Source organism: Salvelinus alpinus, chromosome 30 (genome assembly GCF_045679555.1).
Source record: "Salvelinus alpinus chromosome 30, SLU_Salpinus.1, whole genome shotgun sequence".
NCBI lineage: Eukaryota > Metazoa > Chordata > Actinopteri > Salmoniformes > Salmonidae > Salvelinus > Salvelinus alpinus.
Window position 1 is genome coordinate 43,585,322 of NC_092115.1, and position 23,812 is coordinate 43,609,133.

The following is a 23,812-nucleotide window of genomic DNA, read 5'->3' on the forward strand; positions in this document are numbered from 1 at the left end:
TAACTTGTTGTGAGACAATTTGTTCATTTTCATAATATATTTTGTTGAAATGAGGAAAAAGCAGAAAAAAATTGCTAAAGGTGTGCAAGTTTTTATGAAATGTATTAATGCACTAACTACATTAGTGCTCCTCTCATGACAAACACACACACATACACAACACACACATACACACACACACACATCCCACCATACACCCTCCATTCGCCTCATTAATCTGCTGATATTTATCTCTCATCAAACTGCGTAATGCTCAGGGCATAATTTACATTCCCTTTTGAGAACAGCAGCAGAGAGCAGTCCTTGTACACAGTAATATAAAAGCCAGTGAAAATCTTGGAAAAGTCAAAGACCCTCGCCAAAATCAAATGAACTAGCTTCCAATTGAGTGCCCCAAGGTCGGAAGCCAAGATGATTTGACCTTGGGCCTGGTCTTGTCGTTCAGGTACTACTTGTAATTTCTTCAAGCACATCTTTAAATATTTGAAAAGAACTGAAGCCTGATGGCTTAACGAGCTTTATGCCCACTGACCAACCGTAATAGTAGGGGAAATGCCATGCTATTTCTGATAAAGTTGTTAATGTAGGTCTACTCTGATATACACATCAACAACAACACTGTCATATTCTGAAAATGTCACCTAAGAATTAAAAGTCTACTAGAAAATATGACTATTCCTTAACAAGTGAACAAAATATTAACAAATCAGGGTTATATGAATAGAAAAAGGAACCGACGAAAATGTATAAAAAGAGGACAATATGAGGGGTTCTGAGGGGGGGGGGATTAGGGGTGAAATGGAGAGAGCCACCCGAACAGCCTTTCCACATGAGCAGTCCCAAACCCAGGGTGAGCCCCTGTCACCCTACTCACTTAAAGGGATAAGGCACTGCAGCACAGGCTCTAAAATATGAATCACACACCCAACTCCCCTGCACCTTATCAGCCATAGCAAGCCACCTGACAAATTGGATCAGAGTATTTAAAAAGTATAAAAAGAAGTGTGTGTGTGAGAGAGAGAGAGAGAGAGAGAGAGAGAGAGAGAGAGAGAGAGAGAGAGAGAGAGAGAGAGAGAGAGAGAGAGAGAGAGAGAGAGAGAGAGAGCGAGAGAGAGAGAGAGATTTGAGGAGTTTGAGGAACAATCACTGTTGAACCAACTCCTGCAGCCTTCAAATTATAACTCAAAATACTGGTACATTTGGGGTGGACAGCAAATACTCTATAGGCCTATATTGAGTCCTGAGAATGTCTTTATTTTGACCATGTAAATAGTATTTTCCCCATGAACTTGATCTCTGAATGTTTTGAAATGAAATCTTAAATAAAATAAATGTAAACTATTTAAGTACCTTTAAAATTATTATATTATTATATACTGTGTGTGGAAAGCTACCACACTGCCAAATAGTGGTATAAAGTATCTATCCATCACCTTTGTCCTCAAAACACACACACACACACACACACACACACACACACACACACACACACACACACACACACACACACACACACACACACACACACACACACACACACACACACACACACACACACACACACACACACACACACACACACACACACACACCCTTACTAGCTCTCCACAAACACTCCCCCATCCACACACACAGCTTTGTGTTCTTACATAGCCTCTTCCCAAAACACAAGATTACCTATTAACTGAGACAACTATACGACCACTAGTTAAACAAGCTTCTCTCAATAATGTAATGGACTAACTTTGACTCCATTTCTGCACAATCGAAAGATATTCTGTGGCAGAACAAGACACTGGCATGACTTGACCAGTGATTGCATTAGCTAGTAGCCACACCACCGTAACTAATGTACAAGCAAGAGCTTCATGTGCATAACTCACAGACCTCTCGATCAAAGTATATAGGCCTACTCTTTGGGCCAACGCTTTAAGTCTGCACCTGTTCTTTCACACCATGAAAAAAAACACCTTAATATTATGCACCAAAATAGGAAGTCCAAAAGGTAACTTGGGCAGGATCTCACAATGATGTGAGCTGAATACCAGCACATCAAATGTTCTACTGCTTGAGCTCCTGTTCCTGTTATAGGATATTAGCTCATAAGTATTGTGGCGCTCCTGCACCTAAATATACTGAACAAAAATATAAACGCAACATGCAACAATTTCAAAGAGTTATAGTTTTACTGCGTTATTGTTCATATTCGAAAATCAGTCAATAAAAATGTATTCATTAGGCCTAATCTATGGATTTTAAAAGTAGGGGCGTGGATCAGAAAAAACACCATTTGCCTCATGCAGTGCATCACATCTCCTTCACATAGATTGATCAGGCTGTTGATTGTGGCATATGGAATGTTGTCCCACTCCTCTTCAATGGCTTTGCGAAGTTGCTGGATATTGGCAATCCAGAGCATCCCAAACATGCTCAATGGGTGACATTTCTGGTGAGTATGCAGGAAGAACTGGGACATTTTCAGCTTCCAGGAATTGTGTACAGATCCTTTCGACACGGGGCCGTGCATTATCTTGCTGAAACATGAGGTGATGGTGGCGGATGAATGGCACGACAATGGGCCTCAGATTGCCATCGATAAAATGCACTTGTGTTCGTTGCCTGTAGTTTATGCCTGCCCATACCATAATCCCACCGCCACCATGGGATACTGTTCACAAGATTGACATCAGCAGACCGCCTGCCCACACGACGCCATACATGTGGTCTGCGCTTGTGAGGCCGGTTGGAAGTACTGCCAAAGTTGAAGGCAGCTTATGGGAAAGAAATTAATATTAAATTCTCTGGCAACAGCTCTGGTGGACATTCCTGCAGTCAGCATGCCAATGGCACGCTCCCTAAAAAAAATGACATCTGTGGCATTGTGTTGTGTGACAAAACTGCAAATGTTATTGTCCCCAGCACAAGGTGCACCTGTGTAATGATCATGCTGTTTAATCAGCTTCTTGATATGCCACACCTGTCAGGTGGATGGATTATCTTGGCAAATGAGAAATGCTCACAAACAGGGATGTAAACAGATTTGTGCACAAAATTTAAGAGAAATACGCGTTTTGTGCGTATAAAACATTACTCGGATCTTTAATTTCAGCTCATGAAACATGGAACCAATACTTTACATGTTGCGTTTATATTTTTGTTCAGTGTATAAACAGTACCGGCACCTATTTCAGTCAAAGTCAAGCACTGAAAATATGACATATTTTATGTTTTTATCTATAGTATTGCTTACCTGTGATTTGATGGTTGTTCCTTGTAGGTTTTACTTGGGCCCTCTTCCTCTTCCCAGTCCCTGGTCTCTGAGAACCCCAAGTAACATGTCCCACCATGTTGTTTCCTGACAGGGTTGCACCTTCCAGTATGTACACTCACTGTAACTTCTTCCTGAAATAAAAAATGATTGAGATTATTAGCCATAATTAAGCATATGGGGCGGCAGGTAGCCTAGTGGTTAGAGCGTTGGACTAGTAACCGAAAGGTTGCAAGATCTAATCCCCGAGCTGACAAGGTAAAAATCTGTCGTACTGCCACTGAACAAGGCAGTTAACCCACTGTTCCTAGGCCGTCATTGAAAATAAGAATGTGTTCTTAACTGACTTGCCTAGTTAAATAAAGGTTCAAAAAATGTATATGAAGGATAGGGGAGGATTTGGATACAACAAGCATATGTAGGACTGAATAAATGAAATAATGTAAATTATGTTGAATATTCACCTTAACAATCACATTAAAACATAATGTATTCTATCCATTGAAAACACTTCATGGATCAGCCTTTGCAATACATCTGAAATACGGAGAGAAGCTCACAAATATTTTCATGCCATTGCTAAGCTATGCTAACGGAAACCCATAGCTTGCAGTCAGTATTGTAAATAAAATATTATTCCATGATCATTTTACGGAATGTATGTGTATAGGTCTTAATGAATAATAGGGTCAAATCTGAACCACACAGTTTGAAACACTCCTGCATAAAATTTAGCCAACTCACATGTGCCGAAGCTAGTTGCTAAGATACTGTACCAAAGCTTAAATTCAGATAATAATTCAGATAGTTTTCCACCAAATTTCTACTATGGCAAAGATAGGTGTCAGTAAGGCCATGATTGTTAAACTGCATTTAAGTAGAACTAATGTAGCTTTTCTTGTGTATGTGTTCCATTTCTGAGGAACACATACACAGATTGAGGAAGAGTCGGTGTAGATCATCCTCCATACATCGCCCAACGAGACTCCTACTCTTCTTCCTACATTCTCATTTCAGTTCTACACCTAACATTCAACTACCCAGTAGCATAGCTTATGTATACACACACATACATAAGATTGAGCTATGTTTCTCATCCTCCAAATATAATATGGGTTATGATAGATCAGCCAAAGATAGATCATTATGATCCTTTTAAGATTCAAATAAATAGACAAACTATTCTGTACTGTGCTACTTTGTTCTATTCTATTCAAAAACTGTTGTATCATCTCCTCGGAATGACAGTACTCAAACTGAGAGAGTTTCCTGCCAATTTCACTTTGCACTTGGACTTGAATACTGAATGGTTTTGTTTGAAATGGCACACTGCACTGTGTAGTACACTACTTTTGACCAGCGCCCATATGGCTCTGGTCAAAATAGTGCACTATACTGCATTGGGTGCAATTTCAGATGCAGCTAGGGCTTAATAATTCTGGTAACTTCAATAAATTCCATGGCTTTTTTTCATTTTTTATTATTTTTTATTTCACCTTTATTTAACCAGGTAGGCTAGTTGAGAACAAGTTCTCATTTGCAACTGCGACCTGGCCAAGATAAAGCAAAGCAGTTCGACACATACAACAACACAGAGTTACACATGGAATAAACAAACGTACAGTCAATAATACAGTTGAAAAAGTCTATATACAGTATGTGCAAATGAGGTAGGATTAGGGAGGTAAGGCAATAAATAGGCCATGGTGGTGAAGTAATTACAATATAGCAATTAAACACTGGAATGGTAGATGTGCAGAATATATATATATATATATATGTATATATATTATGTATATTTGAATGTGCAAGTAGAGATATTGGGGTGCAAAGGAGCAAGATATATAAATAAATACAGTATGGGGATGAGGTAATTGGATGGGCTATTTACAGATGGGCTATGTACAGGTGCAGTGACTTGTGAGCTGCTCTGACAGCTGGTGCTTAAAGCTAGTGAGGGAGATATGAGTCTCCAGCTTCAGTGATTTTTTGCGGTTCATTCCAGTCATTGGCAGCAGAGAACTGGAAGGAAAGGTGGCCAAAGGAAGAATTGGCTTTGGGGGTGACCAGTGAGATATACCTGCTGGAGCGCGTGCTACAGGTTGGTGCTGCTATGGTGACCAGTGAGCTGAGATAAGGCGGGGCTTTACCTAGCAGAGACTTGTAGATGACCTGGAGCCAGTGGGTTTGGCGACGAGTATGAAGCGAGGGCCAGCCAACGAAAGTGTACAGGTCGCAGTGGTGGGTAGTATTTGGGGCTTGGTGACAAAACGGATGGCACTGCGATAGACATGCATCCAATTTGTTGAGTTGAGTAGCTTTAACGAAATGCCAACCAGGATTTCTGGAAGACCAGGAAATGTATTGAAAGTTCCCGGAATTTTGCAACCTTAGACGAAGCCTATGTTTATATGCAATCAATGTCTACTTCAAGAACTTCAACAGCTCCAGCAGTATGCTGTCACCAGTTATGCGTTCATTGTCGGTGAATATTGATCAAGAAGAAAACACTAGAGGCTACATAACATGTTGAGAATCTGTCACTGACCAGCTATATACATTAATTTCACTACTTCTCCACACAAGGGCAACACAAACCTGGTACTGAGTTCATAATAGTATTTTGCAGCTGAATAGGGGATATATCTCCATCTTTCATACAGTACAAAGTAGCCTATATACACCCTGTTCTTCTGGTGGAGAGAGTGATTTGCATACATTCTGTGCCTAGAGTAAACAGTACAGGAACTATCCAGCTACAACATGTCAACGTTCAACCTCACACCTGGTTTGTGCATTCAAAATAACCCTCCTCATCACCCTACACAGAGACCAGGCCTGTGTATCTCTCTCCTAAAAACATGTTGGGTGAATTGGGGAAAGAATGGGATATCATATAAACTAGGACAGCGTAATCCTGACGTGTTCATTTCTTGGTCTGACAAGAGGAAATCAGAAGGATTGTTAGTAAAGCCATTACGGAGATTTCACACGCTCAAACTCACATCACTTCCTTGGTGTGACATCGTAGAGAGGGGCGGAGCAAGCTTCAAGCACTCGGTAAGATCAGGGACATAGCTTTTTATGGTTTTGATGTCAAGGTTATTAAATTGTCATAAACAATGCACTGGGCAGAATTGTGATGTAAATGTGCATAGGGCGTACTGGTGCATCAAAATACATTAAAACAATGTTGCCAATATTTTGTTTCACTTTTGTAATTCAGTCTTTGTTTGTTGTCCCACTTTACCAACCATAGCTAGCTAAAGTAGGACAGCATGGAGTAGCTAAAGTGGAACAGTCTTAGGGTTTTCCAACGGAGGAAAGACATCCAGTTTACATTAGGGACTCCCTGTAAGTAGGCTTTGGGCCTGGTTGCATAAAACATCTTAAGTGTTTCCCTTAAGGGTTTACCTTCAGGAATAGTTTTCCCTTATCTAAGGGAATTGTTTAAGGGTGTTGCATTGAAGGGATTTAACGGTAGTTTGAAGGCATGTATGGCAGAAAGAGTATCTGGTTACCATGGAGACGGCCTGATTCATTGACTAAATGTCTCCTCAAAGAGATCGCTTTCATTTTGTGAGATTGTAGAAGTTCTACAATCAAGACAGGATAACCAAATTGCTTCAGAAGATAATAAACCAAGTTTCTTGTGGTTATTTATTTCTGGACTTGTTTACATTACTTTCTTAGACGTCAAGCTATCGTACAGAGTAGCTATAGCTAGCCAGCTAGCTTTGTAGCCATGGACCTTCTAAACTTAGTTTAGCTAAGTAGCTAGACACAGTAGCTGGTTGATGTTTTCCTTTTGTAACCAGAGCAGATGAAAGCAACATTCACCTCCACAGATGCTGTTTACATTGATATCCATACTGAATGATGCAGTTAAGGGACCTCATCCCCTTTACTTTTTCACTTCATTTAAGGGAGAAATTCACCATTTAATGTTTTGTGCAACTGACTTAAAGTTAAGTAAACTTTAAGTGAAAAGATAAGGGGGAAATTTACTTAAGGTGTTTTATGCAACCGGGCCCCTGGTTCTTGTAGTAATATATCCAGTAAAATGTTGTATTGTAGTATTGTTATTAGTACTGTTATTTGAGTGAATTCAGAAAAAGTGGGACACCTTCTGGATTTCCATCATCTGTAACCCACTTTAGACATCTAGCCCAACACATGATACATTTCTAATTCACCCTACAGTGGGCTGCTGTAGCCAACAATATTAATCTGTCACTCATTTCTTGACAGGTAGCATACAAGCTAACGTTTGAAAATGACATGAAGACTATTGTTACTGCTATAATACACAAACTGCAATTGTAATATTCCATGACTGTTCTTAAAAAGATTAGGTAGCATAGGGAGTAAGCTATGCAACTTATTTCCCCCCATGTTTCCCCCCATCATAGCCTACTTTTTGGCCTAAAATACAGGCAGGCTATAGAAGGAAGATACATATATTGGTTTGAATATCAAGATTATTTTAAATATATTTAAACCCACTACTGAGGCTATACATTCCATAGAGAAATCTTATATCGCTGCTTCCAGAACCACGTGATACCTCGGAATTGACCAATCGGATGATATGTGTGTTTTAACTATTTCTTATTTTCCTCCAGATCTAACAGCAATAATACTATCATAAAAACGGTGTAACAAGTCATTTCTATATAGGCCTACCTCATTGACCTTTCCGCTTATAAAGTAGCTGAATAACCATTCAAATATTTGCATTAGGCCCCTTCATCACGATCCTCGAGCGTTCGCTTCCCATTGACAGCGCATCCAGCGTATAGCTCGCATTGAAGATACATCAGGTTAAACTGATTCCTTTATATAATTTCACACCTATTTGAATGCACAACATTCAACGCTGTTTTTCGTATTTTAGCAGGCAGGAATCGACTTGCCTCCCCACGTCGGCATAGGCTTGCGCAGCATCCAGCGCCCGCGTATACCTTCTCCCCGCCCTGACATAGTCACCTCGCCGCAGCACCGCCTTCTGAAGTCCATGGAATTAGTTTATACTTTCGGTTCTCTAGCTTTATGAAATTATAACTCATACAGCTAGATAACCAAAGACACAAACTAACCCGTCCTCGCTTAAAGGGTCCGCTGCGTAGACGGAGCCGCTGTTCGTGGTCACATGGAGCCGAAACAGTCGCTGGAGCAAGAGACTCGAGAGGCTCCCCCTCACCACCAACACACCGTATAGCGCCATAGACCACAACGCTGGGTTCCCAGCATATGTACGCATGCCATTTATATATTTATTTGTGTATTTATGTAGATATGTTATGGAATTTTCTCTACGTAGCCGACAACACACACACGCACTCAAACACACAGTCTGGTTATCGATCAAATTCAAAGACTTACCGACTTGAATCTTAAAAATATCACACGTTTTTCAAACCATAAAATATCATCTTCAAAACAATACAGAGGATTCTTTAGAGTGGCTTATCCTTTCAGATAAACTACATAGGCCTAACTCAAAACTATTGGATAGGCTATGCATGCACTGGACAACCTACATTGTAGAATAACAGCCTGATTGCCTCCAATTCACAGAAATGAACATGTTTAGGATGTTGTTATTGCTAATATTGACAAGAAAGAGAGAAAATGCTGAGGGTATACGAAAAGCTGCGTACCTAAAACCATCAATAGGCAAAATGAACTTCTATGGGCTATCTCCGCTCATCCTCAAAATGCCATTTCACACAAGGCCTAATACAGTTAAGAATATTATCTATACCCTATAACCCACTTTGACAATACAATAAAAAAGAATACACATCTTAAAATAAAGACAGCATACTCACAGATGTACCGGTACAGTTCTTAGTTTCCGTTCATTCTCTTTCCAATGTCTAAAATGTGTTTTTAGTTAGAATGTGTAGATAGCCTATAAGACAAATCAAAGTTTCAGTGTCAAGTTGAAGAAAGTAGACTATATGAGAATAGACCAAGGCATATATCCATAGGCTACAGAACGATGTCTCCACCCTGGCACACAGGCTGCAACTGACGAGCATGAGAGAGCTCACAATATGCTCAGTGGTTAACTCCCCAGCGCTCCCAGCCTACCAATCCCAAACCGCCCTGACAACCACACGCGCGCACGCGCGCACACGCACGCACACACACGCACGCACACGCACACACACACACACACACAACACACACACCCCCACACAACACACACACAGTAAAATGTAAATAGCCACCTCATGGTGCATTCCACTATGTAAATTCATTATTGTGGTGTAGTCATATAACTGAAAGAGCCTATTATATTCTCCACAAGCGTATATAAAATTGATATACACCTAACACACTCTCAGAATAGGCAAGTCAAGCAGCAAGCCAAGGCATATACAACCCTGACATTTACAACAAGAGCATATGGATGTCAATCGGAATATTGAGCATTAGCGTGAGTATCCCATGCAACACTGCTAGTTTGTCAGAATGGTTTCACACCTTTACAGCTGTGGTTTACATAGGCTAAATAGGCCTATACATACGTATATAAAATGCTCAGTGGTCTATCTTGGAAATATGTGCTGAATGAAATACATAAAACCAGGCATAGAGGCTTTATCAAAGATTTAAAATTCAAAACACAGAATTGAAGAAGATAGTGTTTCAATAACGTATACACGACACCATGAAGTGCAATTTCATTAAGTGGTTTTGGGGATGCCTATGCCACCCACCGTTACGACAGTGGCCTATTTTCAGTAGAAAGTAACGGTGTCGTAACGGTGTGTGGCACAGGCATCCCCAAAACTACTTAATGAAATTGCACTTTATGGTGTCGTGTATACGTTATTTACCGGGCAAAAATACAAATGTCTTTCTTAGATAATATATTTTTCAATCACTTAAATTGGCCTGCATGTGGTCTCCAATATTATATTTTCAATACAAACGAATAGCCTACTATTTCGATGTATACACCCCATGTATTTTGACATAGTAATCACAGTTTGGTAAAAGATTAAATGTTTTACAATATGAAAGGCATGAAAATAATCAGGGGATGTCAAGTGGAAAATATGATAGACATCACAACTGTGAAAATCCCTAAATTACACTGTCCAAAATACAACAAATACATTGGCTACTCACGAAACAAGGGCTACGTTTAACCAAAAATCTTGTTATTTTTAACATTTCAATTATGAGTTTTTCTGAGGTATAGGCCTACCTACGAATTATAATAAGAAAGAAAGAGACCGTGTATTGGTTCGGGCTTTTTCGTCAACTTCATATTGTCTTTGAAAAAGTCGCTAAGGCATAAGTAGCCTACGTTATTGAACAAAATACCAAAAATATGTAGGCCTATTCAAAGTAATACGAATGCTGTAAAAACGGAGCAATGTTTTTAGGCATAGGCTACTTATAGAACTGCAGAAAATCTCTTTCGGGCATACATATTCCAAACGTGTGCTTCAAAGATTCTATCCAATTAGCCTACTTGCGAAAACGTCCAAATATTCATTTCTGAGCTTCTCGTCTTCAGAGAGATCCAGCTAACAAGCTCTTGCTAATTCATGCCTCACATAAGCAGCAGTGAATTGGGTCAACTAGCTAGTTGGCTGGCCTACATTCTCTCTCACCTGTTGATCTCAGCAGCTAGTAATGTTCGTCACAGCTGCTCCTTCAGTTGTCTCACTATGTAAGCATGCGAATGGGATTTTCATCCACATTATCTAGGATCCCCTAATTCAAAGCCAACAATTTGACATTTTACACCATGAGTACTTGTTATAGGAAGGTGTGCATTAACTCAAATATTCACTCGACATGAATGATTATCAGAACATCCTTTCTCTCCCTACACATGATCGAACCACAGCCAAAAACACATTCTAAAAACATCGCAAAAACACATTTCATTACACCAACATATACATAAGTAGGACTATGTTCATTCTAATCTACATGAAAGCACCAGGAGGCCCTCACTGAAAAGCTTTGCAAAAGCAATGACTTACAAATTGCCTCTCGCTCATTTCGTTAAAGCAGATGAATTCACCTCACTCTTAGCCTCTATTCACGCTCTCTGTCCACTGTGCTGCAATACAGCTAGACCCATTCTATATATTTCCTCTGCAGTGCTTGCTGTAGGCATACTGCTTATAGTGTATTCAGTCCGGATGTACCTCGCTATCAAGCATGTTATGGCGGACATTTTAGCCTAGAAAGAGATCATGAGATTGCATGATAATGAACAACCTACATCTTTTGATAAAGGGAACTGTCCGATGTACTGAAACGAGGCAGAAGAGAAACTCACTGTACTCATATAGTTTGAAAGGCATATACCCTCTAGCGCACGCGTGTGTGTGTGCTCTACAATGCATGCAAAACTACCAATAGAGAAGAGGGAGATTTAAACAGAACGAAATATACATGCTTGATTCAGATAGCGTATCTGATTATTGCACATGAGTCAAATCGTTATCACGGAGATACACCTTGGGAGGCAGGTATATTGAAGTGGAGTACACGTTTTGTATAGGGTCAGAATAATTATAAAGAAACGGAACTGCATCCTAAGGAATTCAAATAAAGGCATGGTATGGCTATAATCGAGGGCTATCCTGCATGGGTTTTATAACATGAGAAAGGTTGTTTGTCAATGTCTGACATGCGCAGCTCCTTACAGCATTCCTCATATGCTTTGGCCTACTACAATTCAGGGAAGACAAAGTACTTGTAACCATGTGAAGACAAAATTAGAAAAACAGAGCATCACCCTATCACAAGACATCCCGTGATGTGAGCATATCAGCATGCAGCAATTTGATGATTTGAGATCATCGTATCGAATTTTGATTGGATGAGCAAAGCCTGCAGCCCACTGAGCATGCGCTTTACTGTAACGCATAAGTGTGATTACCAGCACCAGCCTCTGAGCATGAGCATAAATACAGTACAAGAGCTCAAAGAATCAGCACGAGAGCTCAAGGTCTACTAAATTACGTACACACAAATAATACAAAATCACTATATAAGCATAAAGCAAAATATGCATAGGCCTACTCGTTGTTGATCCAAATAGAATTTAGCATGTATATGGGGAAAACATGTATTCATTTTCTTAATTTCTATCCGCCAAATGCAGTCCCCATAATTCAAAATTTCACAAAACACAAGTTTACATATGGCAAATTGCATTATATTTGTCAATAAAGAATTTGATATTCACGCATTTACTATAGCCATACTGTAGCCTAGGCCTACAATACAACGGCTAATGCCTGCACTATCCGCACCTGTTGCCGCTAAATTACATAACTGGAAATAGCATTTAACAGAAAATGACTGTTATATTCAATTAATTTGATTCATCCCATGCCACGTCATAAATGCGTTAAATTAAATGCAGATGCACTTCTGCCTAACGCCGCGCTCAGAACAATCATAGGATAATAGCATAATAAATGCAGCGATTATCAGCCAGGGAAATACAGTTTAACTTCCATATTCAAAATAAATCCCTGTTCATTTGAAATGAGTGAAGAAGTGACGAGACATTTTCAGGTTGAGAAATTACAGTAACATCGTTCAAATTAGGGTTAGAAACAAGTGTGGAGGCCTAAATCAGTCTACAGGCCTACTCAAATCCCCCTTGGCTTGTCGTGTATTGTATTGACAGCCTGCAGACCCCTTGAAGATTTTCCCACAAACAAGTGACCGAGAAAAATTTGCCGTAATGAAAGGAGTCAACATCAAGTTCAACGACGAGCTGGAAATTAGCATAACAATAACCTCTGGGAGACTCGAGGTCCCCAGAACAAGATGGTCAAGCGACAGCACGCCACTCCGTAGGCCCCGAAACACTTTCCCAGGGTCTGATCAATACCTCAACTGAACTCTGTAGTCTACCGCCAAACTGCTACATGGGGTGGCCTTTCTAATCCTTATTAGGCGATTATGTTTTGGACTTGAGTTATCAAGTTACATTTAGTTTAGAGAAGTAGTACTAGGCCTATTGATCATAATAATAATCACAATAATAACAATAACACTTTGTGTTGCAAATAACAACTGGACATTTTAAAATATATATTGACCCAAAAATAACCAAATTATGCCAGATGAAATGCACGTAGAAATTCATCAATCACCAGGTGAACGAAACTAACAATCTAACAATATTACCAACAGAAAATAATTCATACTTACAACAAGGGCCTCTTTTGATAATCCGATATAGTGTCAGAGATCCTTTTTGATAATATAGGCCTATTACAAAAGTTTCTATAGCTCATCAATCTCATCAATGACGTTTCTCCTACTAACATTTTCCTCAAAAATTGATTACTTGTGCTTGAATGGCAAGAGAGAGAGAGACCCTATACATAGGGTTATTGTGCTATTGAGTCTAACACAGTATTCTCCCCAGCCTAGATGAGAGAGAGCGGTTGGAAACTGTCGGTCCCCTCCTCTCACGCGTCAGAGGCGAACGTGGCCAGAAACCCAAACACTGGAGCTCCACTGTTTGTTCCTTTCACAACTGACGGCTTTTGTTCCTACTCTGCGTGATCGCCTATTCTCTGCGCCTCTCAAAATGTACGTTCCCTACCGTTTTTGTTCCACTAGACACAACCGACTAGAGCGTAGAGGAGAGAGCGAGAGCGAGAGAGAGAGAGAGAGCAAAGGGTGCGTGAGGAAGAGAGCGATAAAGAGGGAGAGTGCAGAAAACGAGATGGAGAGGGGAGAGGAGGGGATGGATGGAGAGGGGGGAGGAGGAGCAAGGCGACGTATCACATTTGTCAAAAGATGACTGTTTGCAGAAATATGGAACAATACAAAGGATGTTGGTCTGAAAAGAATATCAGCACCATCACATGCTCATATGCCAGGCCTAATAGCCTACCTGCATTCACTAGAAAACAGTTCCAATTATGTATTATTTTGCTTTCCTTAGCTTCAAAATGATGTAGGACCGTTAAAATGGGAATAAACGCTTATTTCGATGTGATCCTCCTGGCAATCTGACAGGATTTAGGGACGAGACAGAAACGCCACCACAGCGACGGTGTTGATGCTCAAGTTCAATGTTAGTGTGATAATTACCGCCTGGTGATGACACTTCTGCTTCTCTGCTTTCTGTTGCAGAGTGAAGTGATAGGTGCAGCGCTTGTCGCGGGAAACTAGAAAACAACTAAGCTATAAATGCGCATTATGGTACACAGGTCAGGGTGAGCTTACGTACTATCCGATGAGCTTACGTGTAGGGCCTATACGAATGATTCGGCCTTGCTTTATGGAATAATAATGCTCAGGGCCTATCCTTCTACACACTTGGCTAGCCTACCTACTCCTACCTGAGACTACCTACCTGAGACTCTTTCTGGGTATATTAGTGTTATTTAAGATGGTTCAATGTGGGATGAAAACAAGAAATAAAAGCAGTTTAAATATAACAGGGCAAACGAGATGGACACACACACACACACACACACACACACACACACACACACACACACACACACACACACACACACACACACACACACACACACACACACACACACACACACACACACACACACACACACACACACACACACACACACACACACACACACACACACGCAGCTATGGAACTAATATCTATGGAAACAGTTTTATTTGAATTATTATTCGTATAGGCTTGTTACTCCTGTTAGAAAAACGAAAACTATAAATGGAATATAATGTTTCTGTACAGAATCTGATAGCCATAGCCCATATACGGAAACTTTAAGGATCCTAATTGTATTTGTTTACGAACGAGAATGCAGCAGCTCATTATCTTCATCATTCAAGTTTTCAAGTACGAAATATCCAGCAATGTTGTGCTATTAATCAAACCAAATACGCTAGAACGTCTCTATTCCATCAGTGGGCCTGGGATTATTTCTTCCAAAGGCTACTCATTTTAGCCTATAGGCCTACCTTAGCCTACTTATATTTACAGTACATTTCAATAATACGGAATTCATGTAGGGCTAACCGTCTATATAGCCAACAAACTACTGAATGAATGTATTCAACATAAAAGGCTTTGTGAGCATCTGTTATTACAATATGAACGTACAATATGAATGTATCTAAAATAATGGATTTTATGCTAAGAATGTAGCAAGCTATCTAACCCTAATCCAAAGAAATTAGATACAGAACCACCTATCTCTCGGGAATGAATGGAGGAAAAACAACAAGGTGTGAAGTCATTGTCAAAGCTAACACACATGGACAAAACACATACATCCATCGAACACATTTGATTTGCATGCATTTGCAATAATTATCTGATGTGAAGGGACACAGGAATGCATCACTATGAAACTGTATCCTAGGTTAGGCTACTTTACACGAACGATAGAAACAGCGACGCTCTCTGGTGAGAGAGGACATGAACACTGTCGTCTGGATTGGACTACACTGTAGTTTCAATCGTACGTCTAAATTAATTTCCTCATTACAGTATAATACAGCATGTAAACTTGTCAGTTATTTTGGTTACACGAAAAAAACATGTTAAACAGCTAGTGTTAATGAGAGACGGATATATTGTGAATATTGGTGAGATATAGGCTAATGCCCCCTTCACACAAATCCGTAGCCTAGTGTATCCTAATAGCCTGACGTATATTACACACTGTATCATCCATGAAAATATTTGATTTGCTTGCTTGCCTTCTCATTTGGAAAACGAAAGATAAGCATCTGACATATGCTACATTTGTCAGATTACCTTTCAAAACACACACCTTCAAAAACTGGGTGGAGCACGGTCACAGAAATCTAAATGATGGTACCTAGGCTGCATTTCCTCTGTTCCCTACTTTATTCAGTGCTTCATTCTGAGTCTTTAATGAACACTACGCCGTTGTAATTAAGCAACGATGTAAGCAAGGCAAAATGTCAAAATGTCACCACAAAATGTCACCAGAGTCAAATAGATATTCGATTGTATTGGCTGAAGATCGTTTTATGTGTTAGATTAGCACCAACTGAATTGATCCTAAGGAAAACGAACATGTTTAAAGAAATGCACCAACTCACTTGTGCAGATCATGCTGTAATTCAGTGACAAATTAACAATACATCTATAGAGTCAGCAGGAGCACAGAATCGTGGTGAGTTTATTTTAATTTCAATAGGCCATTTAAATCCTGAGACCATATTAATATTAATAGGAATGACGTTTTGGTAACCTAATTTATAACAAAACTCGTTTAGTCTGAAACTTGCCTCAAACGCTTCATTTTACATTTTAAATAGTAGGCTGTTTATTTTTTGAGAAATATAGATATTTGCTACATGACTCACAAAGTAACTAACCAGAAGGCCTATTGTTTTTTGTTGCAATTTCTTATAAATTAACAGTTTTAACAACGCATAAAAAAACATACTGATGAAATAGAGACGATACGTTTTTTAAATGAAAGTTTATACTCTACAAGGTTATAACCCTTTAGATAAAAGGAAGGTAACATAAACGGAGTGCATTTATTTAAGTGTATTTATATAAATGCATTTCGAATAAAGTTAGAATTTATGTGATTTGATTTCACAGTATAATTTACAGATGTCACTCATTTTGGAAGTTCATAATATAGAAATTATATTTCACAAAGGGGAAGATATACCACTTCCATTACGTTGCACAGGAGCGTGTTCTATGCATCAATGCTGTTCAAATAATGTAGCGGTTCTTTTTGGGGGATTATGCCACTTGTATCATGACCAGTATGATGGAATAAATTGTATAGGGCGACTGTAAAGGTATTCTGTAGGTACATGACATGCGATCGATTCAAAAAGACGTAAAAGAAAAAAGGTCATTGCCTCGCCAGTTAAGTCTGCCTTTTCAAAAAAGAACAACAGATGATATGATAAGTTATATGTTCAAAATAAAAACTGACAGTATACCAGAAAATACCACATTTATTACAATGAAGTTCAGTGATTTTGCAGTTCAACTCAAAAATAACTAGTACACCGTAGAATAACTGCAAATTGTTTAACATCATCAATGCAGCTATTTTATTTAGTTATAACAGTATGTATAATGTATTTGTACATCATGGTGTGAAGCCTTAAAACTGTTGTCTCTCACACCTTTACTCAACAAGATTAACAGGTTACTGTAATCTCATTTTTTCTATTGAGGTAGAATTGATCACAATAGTAAAACAAGTGTACTTTAAATAGTGTACAGAATTGAAATCTTGTACAGAGAGCTAATGGATTATTATGTCTATTTTGCATGTAATAATTTGATGTGGGAAAACAGTGAAAACAATATAACAAAAACTATGATCTATCTAAAGACAAAAGTGTAAAGATCAAAACTAGCCCTCCACAGCAAGTTCCTCTGTCTGACTATATAATGTAACTTACCACAATACATTTATTCTCTTGATGGATGATACAATGTAGACCACCAAGTAAAGAGAGAAACTACACCATGTCTATTCAATAACATTTGTGGAGGGTAGGGCCAAACACTTTTGATATTCATTCTCTAAATCAGGGAATTCAGAGGTGAGTGAAGGTGAGTGAAGTCTCTGGCCAATCACTGCAATTAATTGATTAGCTAACTGCCAGGAAGAAAATAAAAACAGCAGTATTTTGGCTCCTGAGGGCATGTAGTAATTGAATAGCCCTGCACTACAATATTTGCATGTTGAATTGGACTACAGCAGCCAGGCACATTATGGCAGAAGCCATTTCATGGTTTACCAAACTATCCTCCCTGTTGATAGAAAACATTCCACAATAATCTTCTGATTAAGAAGTAAGAATGTGTTGTAACTTCTGGTGCCAGCATGGTGCCATCAAAGTTCAAAATATCAAGACAGAGTTAGCCAAACTCTGTCTATGCTTCTGGTGGTCAACAAGTCATGATGAATTCAAGTGAGCATGTCAGGGCCTTCAATTGGTACACCCTTATTGGTAGTAACAGTAGGCCTCAACACAGCCCCAGCTTAGGGCCACATTCACTAGGCTACTGTAACCTACCTGTTATTAACTGAGCGAAGCTTACACCTGTTATTTTCAGAGGGGAATATAATAAATAACTAGTAGAACTGAAATATAAAAGTATTACTAAGACAGGTTCATGTTTAAGCATTGGTGCCAACTTTGCTGCAGGTGTAACACTAGTTATCTGTCTGTATAATGTAGACTGGGCTACTGTTTATCAACAATGTTGAGAGAAAAATTACTCAGTGAAGCTAGAGATTGCGTAATCTCATATGCTCATGATTATTTATATAAAGTTTATATGCAGGTATTTTGGCACTGATTTATAAGCCAAAAGGGAAGTTTGATATGCAGTTTTATGATATTGACAGGATAATAATCATTTTAACGATCCTGATAAGAATTCGACCACTGAATCGTGGACTAAATGTAGCAAGATATGTGTCAAACATTTTTAGCTAATTAACAGAGGTTTATGAAGTGTATAAGACACATACATTATTGTCTACTTTACTGTATTTTGACATGTATACATTGAATAATGTATGTGTTGAAGATGATTAACTAATAACAACCTACTGCAAAATGTGGAAGACATTTCTCAGATTTTTTAAAAGAACTACCTATATTGCAAAGAATGAATGCATGTTTTAATTACCTGATGTTATGCCTGAAAGTCATCTGCAAGGAAATAAGAAAATATGTTAACGAAATTTTCTAAAAGAAGATGAAAAGTCGAAACGAATTTCGTCCAAATAGGCCTAGCCTACTTTTGTAAAAGTTTTTAGGATACATGCAAGCCGAACGTCACCCTCTTGCAAATCTTAACGATGCTCTATAAAAGTTGTCAAACTGACTATGATAGGCTAATATTTAGCATGGGCCTACTTGGATATTCATACAATATTTTTTATAAAATATAAATCTCGTTTAACGTTTCACGAGTAGGCTTGGTCAAAAATATTACGCCTCAGGTAAAAATGTCTGTCAAATAAACTTACCCAAAAGGGCTTCTTCACAGAGAGAGCTGTTAATTCCTCCCCTGCCTCGAGTGCGAGAGAGACTAGCTCCCCAGCACCTCTTGTCCCTTAATTTGAAGCGGGATGGATTGTACCGTAATAAGAGTTGACACCCAACTTGTGCATCATAAAAGACGCGGCAAACTCGCGCATGCGTTCCCACGAGGCACATTTCGACAGTCAAGTTCAAGCTCAAAGCTCAAGCATCTATTACAATTCTAGGCGTGTCGCGCAGCTCATTACACAAGAAAAACGCGCTCTCTGTCGTGGGAGAGTTCTTCACTCTTTTGAGATTCAGGCATTGAGGAGCTCGTCATCATGTCAGTCGTTGCGGATGTCTAAAATGATTAAACAAAAATAGCTTAAATATAAAGTAGCCATAGACTAGCCTAGGCTAGAATTTTGAGAAAATGTTTATTAGGCCTAGGCCTGCTCTTACCATCATAAAACTGTAAGTATCCTAGGATACAAATAACTTCACACAAGGAAGCCAATTTGGACTAGACGTATTACAAGATAATTTGCCTATTTTGTGAAAAATAGGATAATTGATTTCAGAAGTCATTTTCGTCACAAAGGAGACACTAGGACTAGGCCTATACTCACAATCACTATGGAAACGTAAATTCGTATTTTTGTAGCCTACAGAAATTAAATGGGTTCACCGAAAAATTATTGTTTTTTACGAAAATGAACATGACGTCTACAAAAACTGGCTCAAGGCAGATATCACAAATAATAGGAGACCATGGAAATCTATAGCCGTACTTTACTTTCTGAATGACACCAAACTGGACTTGTACAGTATAGCCCATGAACGAGCTGAAGTTCAAAATATTGGTTCACTTTTTAATATGAAAATGATGACTGAACTATTTGCTCCCATGGGTAGAGTTGAGACAGGTGCAAATCTATGGGCATGATCATTTCTAAGTCGTATAGAAGAGCCACTGATTTGTTTTGGTACTGCAGAGATACAGTCCCCTATTTTTAAACATGCAACGCACCAAATGGAAAGCTGTGCTATATAGCCAACCAATGAGGACGGGGCATTGGAGTTCACACTCGTCTGTGTTTAAACCATGTACCAGGTGAAGGGAAGCTGTGATGGAGGGCAGGCTCCTTGAACAGGGAAATAAGACTTTGATGAACTGACATGTAAATGCTCAATGTGTGTCATGTGTATATTTGTGTATATTTTTCTCCTTTTACCGTAAACCCAAACGCCAAAGACACATTTTCATTCTGTGTAAATTTAACGGACAATATGTTTTCTCATCTAATCTGTAATAAACCATCATTAATCAGATTTTTGTGTTTGATTTATCAGGACATTTGCATGAAAGTTTATGATCAGCACTTCTGTATCAGACGTTTATCCCCTGTATCCTTACATCTTTACCCAACTCTAACCCTGTCCATAGTTTCCTCTCATTCTATTAATGAAGTCTCTGTTATTATTCTACCATGACTTATTTTTCTCTTATCATGGACCACGTCATCGGTGCCCGGGGAACAGTGGGTTAACTGCCTTGCTCAGGGGCAGAACGACAGATTTTTACCTTGTACGATGTCGATTAAGGCAGCCCCCCGCACCTCTCTGATTCAGAGGAGTTGGGTTAAATGAGGAAGACACATTTCAGTTGAATGCATTCAGTTGTACAACTGACTAGGTATCCCCCTTCCCCCCCTTTCTCCTTTCTAGACTCACTTTATTTCTCACAACCCCTCCTCTCAATTCATTCAGCCTCGACATTTATTCCATCCTAATAACTTCCAAATTGTTTATACTTTTTTATAATCCCATTGAGATAAAGAACCCAACCAAAAAGAAAGCTACATATTAAATTACAGGACAATCATACAGTCAGGACATAGAATAAAAAGATACATAATAGGTTTAGATTTTCCTTTAAAATCCATCTGTCACATATTTCAAACCTATTTTATCCATTGAACTTCAGCCCCTTTCCCCCTAAACCAAGTTCAGGTTTCGGTTTATTACGCATTATTAAGCACATACGTAAAATGTGATATCACACCAAAACAAATACTTAATATTGATCATACTTGAGGATCTGAAGTACTACCCCAAAACAGTCACATGAAAAATGAACAAATAAGTATGCCTGAATACATAAGCCACCACTGACTTCACATTCACATGTTCAAGACCATAGGATGATTTCAGTGTTAACATGAGAAACACCATAGAGAAGAGAGAAGTGGAGCATGACAGTGGTGTCTAGCCACCCTATAATTGGCCTCCCCCAGACACCCCGTGGCCCCCTCCTCTCTGTATTTGAGGGCCCATAAAATGGTGTCTGGCTCTTTGACCCCCAACCCCAAAGTGAATAAATCCCATTGAGCGCTCTGAAACAGTGGTCTTCAAACCCACAGTGATGTGCACATTTATGTTCCAGTCCCAGGACTAATGGACCCAAAGCACATACTATGTTAGAGCTGGGCTAGAACATATATGTGCAACTCTGTGGGTCCTCAGGATCATGATTGGAGAAAACTGCTTTACAGACACTCCAAAAGTGTTAGGGTGCTGTGGACCAGAATAAGGCAGTGTAGTGTTTTAGAAAACATGTAGAGATGTAGGATCTTAATCTGATCACACTTTTGTTGCTGAGAATTTTTCTGCACCTCAGAAAATGCAGATGAGCTTTGGGATTGACATAAATTAATTGAAAACCCACAATAACACACGGTTATATTAACAGTGTTGCGCTTTTTGTGTAGCCTACTTTTGACCAGCTAATAGCCCAATAGCCTAGCTACTGATCAAGTAACATTACTGACTAAATGTTGCAGGATTATTTTTGCTGTGACAATAGGTCAAATGAAGATCATACATCTGTACTACACATCAATTTATTTCCTTTCTTCACATTTTGTGTGTAGCCTATGCATTTTTGTATGTTGTCTTTTTTTGATGACCAGTTACTATTGGGTGGCCCATTTGAGATACAATCCACAAGGCAAAAACATATAAAACAACTGAGCCATACACACCACTGACTAGATTACCAAATGGCCACTAAGTTGTTCATCCTTTACAAACCTCGCCTACCTTTTCACTGGCTCCCTTAGTCCCTTTTTACAGACTGTCTGCCTGGCTGGAGTCCTTGCTACAGATGCTTGAAACTCACTGTGGTCCTGTAGAACACAACAGAACGGAATAGACTCTTGTAATGACAGGTTGTGGTCAAACAGCTTATTACGTTACACAGACAAGTGGGACTGGCTAGGGTCAGAGGGTCAGATGACCCTTTGACCTTTAGGGTCAGTGCGTGTGTCAGTGACCAGGGAGAGTGTTGATGAACTCCAGGACAGTGCATTGGGTGACCTCTGATGTCATTTGCCGGACAGCAGATGGATGCATCTTTAACCCAACCAGGGTCGATAAGATCGACCTGGTTAGGGCTGGACCTGTAGAAAACCAGAGGTTAAGATATCTTAATCATTGTATTGACGTAAATGGCCTACATCTGAGTGGTTCTTAATTGGTCTTCTGAAGTGTGCTGCTATCCAAACCAAAATGGTTAATAGGTTATTCTGGAGCTCTCGTGAGGGTACGATGCTCTATTTCTATGCTTGAGTTTTGGAAATTGTATGTGTGTTTAGTCACATATTTTTCTCGGGAAGCCAATGGATCACCTGTACAAAAAAGACAGCTATAAAGATACAATTAAAAATCAAGCATCGCTACGGTTAATAGTCCATATTTAATCACGCAATTACAAATGCACTGCATGTCAAAGGTCAACTTAAACGTAACTCGAGCCTCACCGTATCAGCGGTGTTAGATACGGTATGTCTATGTAAGGTTCTTGCTGTAAGATGCAACGTGGGATGGTGGCTCTACACCCCAACGGTCAGTGTCAGTCAACCTTGTCGAGCAGACTCACAGCCAGTCAGTGTCCTGACAGGACTACAGCCAGCCACCATGACCCCAGTACTCTATTACACTAGCTCTAGACGCAGAACCATCATTACAGCTCAAAGCACTACAGTACATTTAACGCCGTATTGTAGTCCACTAACCCAATGAGTAGCCCTAAATCACAACAACTCTATCCCCTGTAACTTAGGTTGATGTGTTATATTGTGGTGCTGCTCTGGACACAGACAAAAGGCACAATTGATTCTGCAGAATGCGCCATAAAGAAATATGCCAATTTCTAACCCTTAAAGCAGTGTTCCCGAAATGGTGGGTCGGGCCCCATTGGTGTGTAGGTGGTGTCCATTTCCTACTGGGTTGTGACTCAGAACTGGGTTATGGCTAGAGTCATTATGAAGACTAGATGGCGGGTCACATGAAAAATTGAAAGGTTGTAAGCGGATCACAGCACTAAAAAGGTAAAATGGTTTTGGAACCATTGCCCTGAAGCATTACTATCATAACCGCTGCAGCTACTCCATGCATGTTCTATAGTAGTGTCGCCCCAGGCAGTGAGGCACTGGACAGTCATTTTTCACACCCCCCACCCTCTGCTGGCCGGTCATT

The 23,812-nt window shown here is 39.5% G+C and overlaps 1 long non-coding RNA gene across 3 annotated transcripts in view; it reads right to left on the reverse strand.

Moving 5' to 3' along the window:
- Positions 1–19,381, reverse strand: part of LOC139559534 (uncharacterized) — a 46,026-nt gene extending 26,645 nt beyond the window's left edge. For 2 of the 3 annotated variants that reach the window (XR_011671789.1, XR_011671791.1), the window contains exons 1-3: positions 19,279–19,381; positions 18,936–18,958; positions 3,251–3,402 (exon numbers count right to left, since the gene is read on the reverse strand). This is a non-coding gene — a long non-coding RNA (uncharacterized lncRNA). Of the gene's footprint in view, positions 1–3,250; positions 3,403–9,102; positions 9,314–18,935; positions 18,959–19,278 lie in introns of those variants that run through there. The other variant, XR_011671790.1, reaches the window with a different exon arrangement.
- Positions 19,382–23,812: the final 4,431 nt, after the last annotated feature.